The 11,200-nt window shown below is 45.1% G+C and overlaps 1 protein-coding gene across 1 annotated transcript in view; it reads right to left on the bottom strand.

Annotated features, from left to right (window-relative positions):
• The window catches only part of NXN (nucleoredoxin), a 161,109-nt gene that overhangs the window by 117,569 nt on the left and 32,340 nt on the right, over nucleotides 1-11,200 (bottom strand). The window lies entirely within an intron of this gene.

Here is an 11,200-nt window from a genome sequence, read left to right as displayed (position 1 = left end):
GCTTAGACCAGGTGAAAGCCAGAGCCCTTCTAAGAAAACAAGCATTTTAAAGCAATCTCTAGAGCTAGTTTCCCGAGTTAGGGCCAGAGAGAGGTGACCTTGCCCTGACTTCTGGTGGAAGCCAGCAGCAAGGACTTGTCTTGGGAAGAAGTTTCTGAGAGGTACCCATCTGCCACAGTTATCAATGGGCAGGCAGTGGACTGGGTGGCCCCTTGGCTGAGCAGCTGAGTGCACTGGGAGTGCCATGTGGCTGGCTTTGCATAAGTCATCTGCTATTATAAGGATGCAAGAGGCACTTCACTTCTGTTCTGGCTCCTGGCATTCTCAACAGAGCTCTCAGATATCCTTTGGCTATTTCTGACTTAAAATAGACCAAAGTGGGCGTGGGGAAGCAATATCTTGCACCCTATATACACTGTGATGATGGGCTCCAGGGTGTATGCTTTGCCAGCTTCTCACTTCTGCTTCTGTTAGGAGGGAGTCAGAGTTCCAGGAAGGTAGAGAACATTTCATGCCTGCCTCCATTTCCCTTTACAGAGCCCCTGACAGACACAGCAATCAGACAAAGCCTCAGAATCCTTAACATTCGCCTCACAAAGCTACTACCGATCAATCTGTATTGACGGGCAAGATGAAATTTATCATACCAGTTCAGGACACCAGAGTATTTTATCATCACAAAGCCCCAAACACAAGTCCCAAAGGATGGCACAGTTGCCCTAGGGTCTCTCGGTAGGAACAGGTGACCGTCATTAATGATTTAATTTTCTGCACATTTTCCTTTTTAGGGTAATGAATTTCATACATTGATTACCATTTATTGCCAGCAACATGAAACAGAACTCATTTTCATTTCTCCTAAACAGTCTTGCTAGAATTTATGTCCACAGGTTGGTGGGCTGATCTGCATGCAGGCTTAACCATCCCTCTTTAAGGGAAATTAAAGAGGTGCCTGGGTGGCTCAGTTGGTTAAGCGGCTGACATCGGCTCAGGCCAAGATCTCATGGTTCGTGAGTTCGAGCCCCACATTGAGCTCTGTACTGACAGTGCTTGGGATTCTCTCTCTCTCTCTCTCTCTCTCTCTCTCTCTCTCTCTTTTTCCCTCCCTCCCTCCCTCTCTCTGTCCCTCCCCTACTTGTCACTCTCTCTCTCAAAATAAATAAATAAACTTAAAAAAAAAACACCTTAAAATATAAGGGAAATAAACTTGAAAAGTTCTAAAAGCCAATTCAGAATGGGTCTAAGTCCCATCTGAACATAAACAGAGTGATTTAAATGTTCAGTTCTGTTCCCTTCCTTCAAAGTGCTTATGTACAATTTGGAAAGCAAAATGAAAAATACAAATCAAGGTAAGTAAGTGCCAAGTTGCTGATGGAAAAGAAAACAACACCAGAGGTTCCCAAAAGGAACTCAGAGAGTTGGAGGTTCCCAGAAAGTTGGAGAAGGCTTTCTGGAGGCCATAGTTGGATCTGGGCAGGCAGAGAGCAGAAGGGCAGACATTCCAGGCGGAGGGACAACCATCGCAGAGAGGAAAATGGGACAGAGCCTATGGCTCACCCCCAGGGAGCAGACAGGCCAGCCTGCCAGAGAGAGGCCTTGGGGCCAGAGAGCAGTGAACAAGGCTCCGGGGACAGAGCAGGTGGAACAGGTGAGAAGACAGTCCTAATGAGTGGTTGAATGAAATGGTGTTTAAGACAGATTAGTCCCGGGGACACCTGGGTGGCTCAGTGGGTTGTGCTTCCAACTTCAGCTCAGGTCATGATCTCACAGTTTGTGAGTTTGAGCCCCGAATCAGGCTTGCTGCTGTCACCACAGAGCCCACTTCAGATCCTCTGTCTCCTCTCTCTCTCTCTGCCCCCCCCCCCCACAGGCACGCTCTCTCAAAAATAAACATTAAAAAAAAAAAAGATTATGGGTGGGGGAGGATGGGCTAAATGGGCAAGGGGCATTAAGGAGGACACTTGTTGGGGTGAGCACTGGGTGTTACATGTAGGGGATGAATCACTGAATTCTCCTGAAATCATTATTGCACTATATGCTAACTAACTTGGATGTAAATTAAAAAAAAAAAAGATTAGTGCCACTGAACTGAAACTGAAACTTGGGGAGGTACAAGGGAAGATCTATGGGTCTATGTCCTTTCTTAGTTCTCTTCTGTGAACAAGGACACTGAGTGGTCTATTGCCTCTCCCAGCCTGCCATCTGCAAGATAAGGAATTCAGACCAGCCTCCCTCGCTTCCTCCGACTGCTTCTCCCCCCCACTCCCACCTCATCAATCCTAACAAACCCTGTCTTGCCACTGCATCCAGCACCATTAAATACCCTGAAACTCTTCTAGGTAACCTGAGGGCTGGGAAATCATGGAGGGGATCTAATATGACACATTCGTAATTAGTTAATTACAGAGGCAGTTGGGTATAATGGTGAAGGGCTTGGGCTTGGAGTCATCCCACCTGGATCTGAATCCAGATTTTTCACTTACCAATCTATGATTTTACGAAAGTTACCTAACCTCCCTATGCCTCAGTTTCTGCATCTATAAAATGGGGCTAATGACAACACTTACCCCCTAGGGTTGTTATGGAGACTAAACTGACACACGTAAAAAATAAACAATGTCTGGGATGCCTGGGTGGCTCAGTCAGTTGAACGTCGGACTCTTGATTTCAGCTCAAGTCATGATCTCACTGTTTGTGAGATCGAGCCCCTTGTTGGGCTCTGTGCTGACAGCACGGAACCTGCTTAGGATTCTCTCTCTTTGCCCCACCTCTGCTCACGCACACGTGCGCGCGCTCTCTCTCTCTCTCAAAATAAACTTAAAAAAAAAAAGCAATGTCTTACAAGTAGTAAGTGTTCATTAAAGATAGCCATTAACAGCAGTACTATTATCCCATGTGTTAACTATACTAGTTCCGGGCACCTGGGTGTGGCTCAGTCGGTAAAGTGTATGATGTCAGCTCAGGTCATGATCTCCCGATTTGTGAGTTCAAGCCCCACATCCGGCTGTCTGCTCTCAGCGCAGAGCCTGCTTCGGCTCCTCTGCCATCCCCTCTCTCTCTTTCAAAAATAAATAAACATTCAAAAAAATTTACTAGCTCCAAGATTATTTTCACGGGTTATTTCAAGCCAACCCATTCACAGAATTTTCTTACAAAGTCTAAACGTCCCTCAACTGCATCTGAATCCATGCAACCACCTAATGTTCACATAAAACTTTGGAGCTGGAGAGAACTTAGGAATTATCCAGCCCAAATAACTCTTTTAAATTTTTTTAATGTTTATTTTTTAGAGGGGGAGGGAGAGGCAGAGAGAGAGGGAGACACAGAATCCAAAGCAGGCTCTAAGCTGTCAGCCAAGAGCCTGATGTGGGGCTTGAACTCACGAACCGTGAGATCATGAGCTGAGCCAAAATCGAGAGTCGGATGCTTAACCAACGGAGCCACCCAGGTGCCCTGAAATAACTCTTTTAAAGATAAGTAAACAGACTCAGAAAGGCTATTTGTCAGTACTCAGTAAAATTTTCTTTCAACTGATCTGAATTGTCCAAATCACAAAGGAAATCGGAGATGGGCATTCAAGCCCCCCTCTGTAACCTGCTCCTTTTCAATCTTCATGACCATGTGGAATAGTCCATTCCCACCAACTTTAATATCTGCAGCCTGCATCTGCCAAAAGGACTAAAAATTCACCCGTTTCCAAATCCTCGAAAGTTCCAAAATGGAAGATAATTTAGCGTCTCATTCCTGGAGCCACTGGGACCAAGACACAGTGGAACCAATCACATAGAAGGTACTTGGGTCTTTCGGAGAAAATGTTCTACTTCAGGATGCAGTCACCATTGCCAGAAGCCAACATCTGCATTTAAAACACGGAACCATTTGAACTGGCGAGCGTGCATTGTTAAGACCGAGGCGAGGCCTTTGGGAGAAGAGCTTGGCCAAGGGAGAAAATCTGATTAATAAGAAGATAAGCAGCCAAGAAATAAATTAAAAGACTGCTCACAGAGAGAGCACAGGGGGAAGGAGGGGGAGGTGAGGCTTGGTACACACATCGTGAGAGGGACGGAGAGCTTTAAGGATAAGGAAGGGGGGAGGGTAAGAACTGATTTTCTAATATTAGACTCACCACATGCTCAATTCCCAAATCCCAGCCAAAATGAGGGCCCTGTCCTGCGGTGAGTCCCAGGCAGCATTCTGCTTCAGGACACTTTTCTCGCATCAGGACTATGCATGAATGCCAAAGCAAATCCCATCCATCTCAACTCCTCGCTGCAACACAAAATTACTCACAGGGCTTATCTTGAAATGTCCTTTCATCTTGGCCTCCCACTAACTTAAAACAATGCGTTTAAAAAATATTCAAGACCCCCACAGTAAATCCATATCCCCATTATTCACAAAGCACTTATTAGAAAGCTGTTTATCCTGAACAATACGTGGTCAGTTTGAGAAATATGCCTTCCGTTAAGCTGCTTTTGATAAAATATATAAATCAAAGCCTTCGTGAATACCAGAACACTATCAATTTGGACCAAATTCCTGGATTCTAATGCAAGCAGCTAAGGTCCTCAAGCCTTGAGCACAAACATCTCTTGCCCTTTATTAATTGAAAAATAAGCAGATGAGGAAAGACACGGGTGCATGGCTCGCTATGCAACTTAACAAATGACGTGATGTTCTCAAACTTTGATTTAGTTTTAAGTAGGCATTTTCTTTTCAACTTTATGATAAAAGTGATAAATGCTGACTATGGGAAATTTAGGAAGTACAGAAAAGAAAACCAAGGGGTCGCTTCTGAAAACGTTCTTAAATTGATGACTGATGGTTGATAAGATCCCAAGCCTGGCCATATTCCAACCCAAGTAAGAACATTCTCCTAACCTATTTCCAAGCAGACTTTCTAGTTGGACAGAGCATTTATTCGCTGCCACTCACCATTGCATCATTTTGCTGTGCTCTTCAAAACAGCTGCGGGACACCACCCCAATTCCTAGGTTTCTGGGGGTTCTCTGGCAAGGAGTCACCGCCTCTCTTACGTCATGTGGTCTACATGACAGCCAAAAAATCCCCTGGGCTTAACAACACTGGGATGCGGCAGCGGGGGGGTGGGGGCGGTTTACACTGGATGGCTGTGCGGACAGGGCAGGGACAAACCAGGGGCTATTTTGCGGCTGGCCAACCAGGCAATGAAGTTTGGGAAAGGGTAACTCTCCGAAACCAAGAGCTATGAAATCGGGTCAGAGTGCAGCCAGAGGAAAGCTCAGAAGGCCCTCAAATCTTCTGGCCAGGGCAGAATCTGGAGGCACCTAGAAAATGACAGGTTAATAACAGAGAAGACCTGGTAAGGCCTTGTAAAAATGAGAAGACACCAGCTTTGGAACTTGTTGAGGGCTACAGTCAACAAGCATTCTGGTCAATGAGCTATGTGCTTGTTCACTCAATGCCTATATATTGAGCGCCTACTGTGTATAAGACCCAGACTCATACAGAACAGGACCGTGAGTAACAGAAGGAGCTTACTCTGATAGAGCTCCAGGAAAAAATGCTATTAATGTGGGTACTGACTGTTGGAGTCCTTCAGAGAACAAAGCCACCTTTCATACCAGGCTGCCCGCATTAGAGTCTGCTTACCATCCTTCCAACATAGCCCACATAAGACCCGCAGCCTAGATGCTGTGAGGGTACACCATCTCTGTCCCCCTCCTGCTTACATCCTTTGTCCCCCAAAGGATGGTGGGGTCGCTCCGTATCAGTAGCGTGCCATTCATTCAACCTACGGAGTAAAGCCACGCAATCAGGCCTCAACCCAGTGTAAACACTATTCACGAGAACACCTGACTACAGCTATTTTTCTCATTAGATGACAAAGGCTTCAGTTTTACCTTTTCCTCCCCTTAGAGTAGAAGAGCTGCCCTTTGAGCACCACCACTGTGCATGTCGTGGTGAGTGGCTGCCTGGCAGGTGCAGCCCTTACACACTGCTTGTGCAAGCCCGGGCTCAGCACTCACCCCAGCTAAAGCCCTTCTGTGAATGGGCGTGCTACGTGGCTCAGCCACTGAGGCTTTCCTTCTACACCTTCCCATCCCCAAATGTGATCTAAGGACTGGATGCTGCTGTGAAAACTGGAGCCAGGTGAACACCACTAAGCTAGAGAGAAGCAGGGAGAGAACAGCAAGGTGTGCCGGCTGGCCTCCTTTCTGTGATGCCAAACCCTGACCACACAAACAGTGAGGAAAGAAGGCTATTAGGACACTCAGGCTTAACAGGCATGTGGAATATCAGTCAGGCGTCCCCGGTCAGCTGAACCTGTTTTCAGGATATATGGCCTTACAAGACAATTTTGCCCAAGTTGCAAATACATATGAAATACTTCATGAAGGCACTACAGTTTACATTCATACACATCAACTCACCTTTGCTGAAAAAGTTAAACTGATATAAAACTAGGAGTGTCCCAGAAAATGCAGGACATGTGTTCACCATCACAATACCTACTGATACAAAAGAGACAGAAAATAATCCTTTCCCTGTGGTAAGTGTAAGCTAATCTTCAGGGCTCTTATGAGAACAAAGAGCCGATACGTACACATAAGCACCTAGATCGACAACGTTAGGTACAAAGGGAGTGCTATGCAAGTCTGTTCAACAAGGAAAAGGGAATAACATTTTAAAATGTTATAGTTTGGAACAACATATTTAACAAAAATTTGCTGTGAACCCAGAGACTCAAAGTTTATGAGGAAACTGTCCACAGTCTCCAGGGGCTCCAAGCCCAAGGAGGAGAAGGAGCCTAGGGCTCCAGCTATGGGGGGCTGTCTGGATAGGAAGGTCTACAGCGTGGGACCAGACACCTTCAGAGTGGGAGCCTGGCCAAGTATCCTGGATGGGCTGCCTTTCCCTGAATAACCCTTGCTAGCCTAGGGGGGGAGGCGGGGGGCATTTAATTAGAGCTCTCTAGGCCTTGGCTGGGTAAACACTTCAATGAAAGAAAGCTTGAGATCAACCAAGATAGAGATGTAACTTGAAAAGCTGACTCTTAAATACATACATAAAATGAAATCTGGAATATCTGAACACTGATTGGATATTTGATGTCATGAGGTAATCATCCATTTTGCAGGTACGATAAGTTGTTTTTCAGATCCTAACCTTTTCTAGATCATATTCAAATACTTACGGCTAAAATGATACGATGCCTGAGATTTGCTTCCAAACCACAGAGGGGGTAGGAGGCTGGCAAAGGGGAGAGAAGAAACAAAGACTGGCTATGAACTGATTATTGCTGCAGCTGGATGATGGGTGTGTGGGGGTTCACGGTATTGTTTTGCCGACTGCTATACACATTTGACACGGTCATAAGAACAAAATTTTTGTTATGCTTTTTTTTTTAAAGGAAAAAAAGGAGGGGGGCGATGGCATGGTTAAAAGAAGAATCCAGGCATTCCAGAGAAGGAAATGGCCAGAGGAGAGAGCCTGCCTTGAAGAATTTGGGAAACAAGTAAACCACCAGGCGATGATCATTCACACAATGAATCCTGAAGTCGCAGTTTAAGCGGGGAACTTGGGGGCGGAGCGGGGTGAAAAGGAAAGAAAAACTGAAATATTCACCATAATCAAGAAGAACATATGTTCGTCTGGGATTATTGCCAGTGAAACCTCATTTCCTTCCGAACACGTACACAAAGTTACTGGGGTCTCTCCCTACCTACTTCTCCCCACCCTCCCCCCCCCAACACACTCACACCAGACAGTTTCACTCTCCTCTGCACAGATTCCGGGGAGGTATCCTGGAGACAGACATCAAAGGAATTAGAGCTGGCAGCCCAGAACAGGTCATGCTGTCAGAGGGAGGCTAGGAACCACATGAAAAGCAGGGAATTCACAGGGCGTTTATTATTATTATTATTATTATTATTATTTTTTAAAGAGCTCAGAAATGTCTCTCGTTTTAGTTTTAGTTTAAGGACAGCTACCTCTGGGGAAAAGGCTTTGAAGTCATCTCGCCCAGAGCAGCAAGCAGCAGAGGGAGGAAAATGCTGCGCCCAGCGGAAAAAAACAGAGGGATCCACGTCGGCTTACAGGTTTGGCCTCTCTTCACTAAATGATAACCCAGAAGATTTATGCTTGATATAAGGACATGAAGGAAAAGGAAAAGGAAAAGCCGCCAGATATAAATAGGGTAGCCGGGACCGGATCTGAAAAGGCTACAAGGCTACAATTGCAACTGCCTTCCTGAGCAGCCGCAGTTTATAGAGATTAAGTTAAAGAGACCCTGGTAGGACCCCACTGACGACCTCTTATTTGGAGGCTCAAGTGCTGGAAGACAAGAGTGGCCTGACAGGCAGACGAAGCATGCCACTCGGACTGTGTGCTGCTCGAGACAGCGCTACCTGAGATGCCCGGGATGGGAGGTCCCAGGGCAGAGGTGTGGTATCTACAGCAGAGATGTGACAAACAGGCGGGGCCGCCAGTCACGGCTGACAGCCAGCAGGAAGGAAACAAGAAAAAAGTCCGAGCATAAAGTTGACCCCAACTCAGCAGCACCAACCAACACAGAAGAAAGAGAACAGAGACAGTCCCTGCTAGAACTGCCCACGTGTCCAGCATCTTCCCGGCTCCTGTGGGGATATTAAGGAGCTGAAGTAGCACATAACTTCGCATCGACAATCCCAAGATCTGAAAGGAGACTCTATTGGCATCAAGGCAGAGGGGACAGAGGGCCACCAAGTGGAAATTACAAGCCCCACCTGTGCACAAACACGGGACCTGACAAAACTTTATTCAAGGGCAAATGAGCCATACAAACCATGAAGCTCCAGAAATATTCCACAACACCAAAAGCAAGATGTTGCATTTAAGATACAAAGAACAGACCACCGAAAACAGGAAAAATACGGAAAATGCATGCATGCTTGTTTTTAGGCCAAAGTGTTAGAAAAAAAAGAAAGAAAGAAAGAAACAAACAAACAAACTGAATAAAATGAAGAAACGTAAAAAAAAAAAAAAAAACCTAAAAACGCAATTGCATTTTTACAAGATCCATTTAAAGGCCATAAAAAACAACAGTGCCAATACTACAGAATTGAAAGGAACAATAAAAAGAGAACAGAGAAAGTCAAAAGAAATTAAAATGATGAAATGAGGACAGAACAAATGAAAGAGGGAGAATACATAAAGATACAATGAAACCTCTGACCCAGTAGTCCTTCTAATTGTTTTAATGTTTATTTTACTTTTAGGAGAAAGAAAGAGGGAGAGCAGGGGAGGGGCAGAGCGAGAGGGAGACAGAGGATCTGAAGCAGGCTCTGTGCTGACCAGCAGAGCCCAATGTGGGGCTCAAACTCAAAAACCGCAAGATCATGACCTGAGCTGAAGTGTGTTGCTCAACTGACTGAGCCACCTAGGAGCCCGAAGCATGCCATTTTTACATAGTGAAATACCATGTAGCTCTCAGAGATCATCTTTTAGAAGAATACAGTCTTACGTGGAAATAGGAGTACACAAGAAAAGAGGCCTACGGGTGGTTTTCTCCCCTGTACCCTTTTTTAATATTTTCCAATTTTCTACAATGATCCTGTATTACTTTTGAAAGAGAAAAATATCCCGATAGGTGTTTTTGGTAAAATGAAGAACAAAAGAGCCCCGGGCAACCTTAAAATACGACAGTAGGGCTGCCAAAAATCGATTCTGCTGAGGTCAAAGGCAACTCCCCTTCATGAAGCTATCGCTCAGACAAGTCTCCTCACTATTCAGGATTGGCACCTTACAGTTTGCCTTATTTTACAACAACCCAGCAGGCTTAAGAATTCCAGAACCCTGGGGCGCCTGGGTGGCGCAGTCGGTTAAGCGTCCGACTTCAGCCAGGTCACAATCTCGCGGTCCGTGAGTTCGAGCCCCGCGTCGGGCTCTGGGCTGATGGCTCGGAGCCTGGAGCCTGTTTCCTATTCTGTGTCTCCCTCTCTCTCCGCCCCTCCCCCGTTCATGCTCTGTCTCTCTCTGTCCCAAAAATAAATAAAAAACGTTGAAAAAAAAAATTTAAAAAAAAAAAAAAAAAAAAAGAATTCCAGAACCCTTAAGAATAGGATGCCACTGCACAGCCATCAATGCACAGCATGGGTTTGCCTCCTCGGGTTTTCTATAGGGTAGACAGGCTGGAGACTCTCCCCTCCCTTTTCTGTGCCAACATACTTCACTACTTTTAAATAACCTGTCACTTTCTAAAGGTAAATATTAGGGTTAGCTCCTTCTCAGGCATCATAATTCTCTCTCAACTAAAATGTTTGTGAATTTTCAATCTCTCCACTGAGGTCCGTGTCCTCCATGAAGCTACCCTGTGGACAGCTGACTCCTGGCTCTATTTTAAATATCCCAGTTTATGGACCTCTAGAGAAAAGTCACAGGCAGGGACATGGAGGCTCCAAGGAGATCTACTGACCAGAGAGGGTTCTGCGATCACAATGCAAAAGCAGAAAGGATTCCCTGACAAGGTCCTGAACACACACCCTTAGGCGTGTCTGCTCTCTACAACTTACACACTTCTTCTAAGTTACTTCTTCCAGCCTTCAGCCATTGAAAATAAGTAATATCTTGGCATTACATCACATATCTTTCTTCAAAAGAACATCACTAAACAGTGAAAATTGTAAGTTATTATGTCTATTCTACTACAATAAAAAAAAATGTAACTTTTTAAAAAAATTTTTTTAATGTTTATTTATTTTTGAGAGAGAGTGAGCGAGTCAGGGAGGGGCAGGGAGAGGGAGACAGAGGGGCAGAAGAGGGCTCCACGCTGGCAGCAGAAAGCCTGACATGGGGCTCGAACTCACTAACCATGAGATCATGAACTGAGCTGAAGTCAGATGATTAACCAACTGAGCCACTCAGATCCCCCTAAAGATTTTATATTTAAGTAATCTCTTCACCCAATGTGGGGCTCGGATTTACAACCCCAAGATTAAGAGTCACATGCTCTACTGACTGAGCCAACCAGGCACCCCAAAAATATAACTTAAAAAAAAAAGTCACTCAACTCTTCCACTTAAAGAATAAATATCACCTGCCATATAACTTGCTCAAACTTTAAGGAGAGTTTGGAATGTAGGTGACTCATGTTCCAATCTTGTCTGTATTAGCCCCAAACTCCAAGAAGATTAAATATACTTCTGACTTTATTATTTTTTCTAATGTTTATTTTGAGAGA

The sequence above is a fragment of the Neofelis nebulosa genome, chromosome 16 (genome assembly GCF_028018385.1).
Source record: "Neofelis nebulosa isolate mNeoNeb1 chromosome 16, mNeoNeb1.pri, whole genome shotgun sequence".
Lineage (NCBI taxonomy): Eukaryota > Metazoa > Chordata > Mammalia > Carnivora > Felidae > Neofelis > Neofelis nebulosa.
This window is presented reverse-complemented; position numbering and strand designations above follow the sequence as displayed.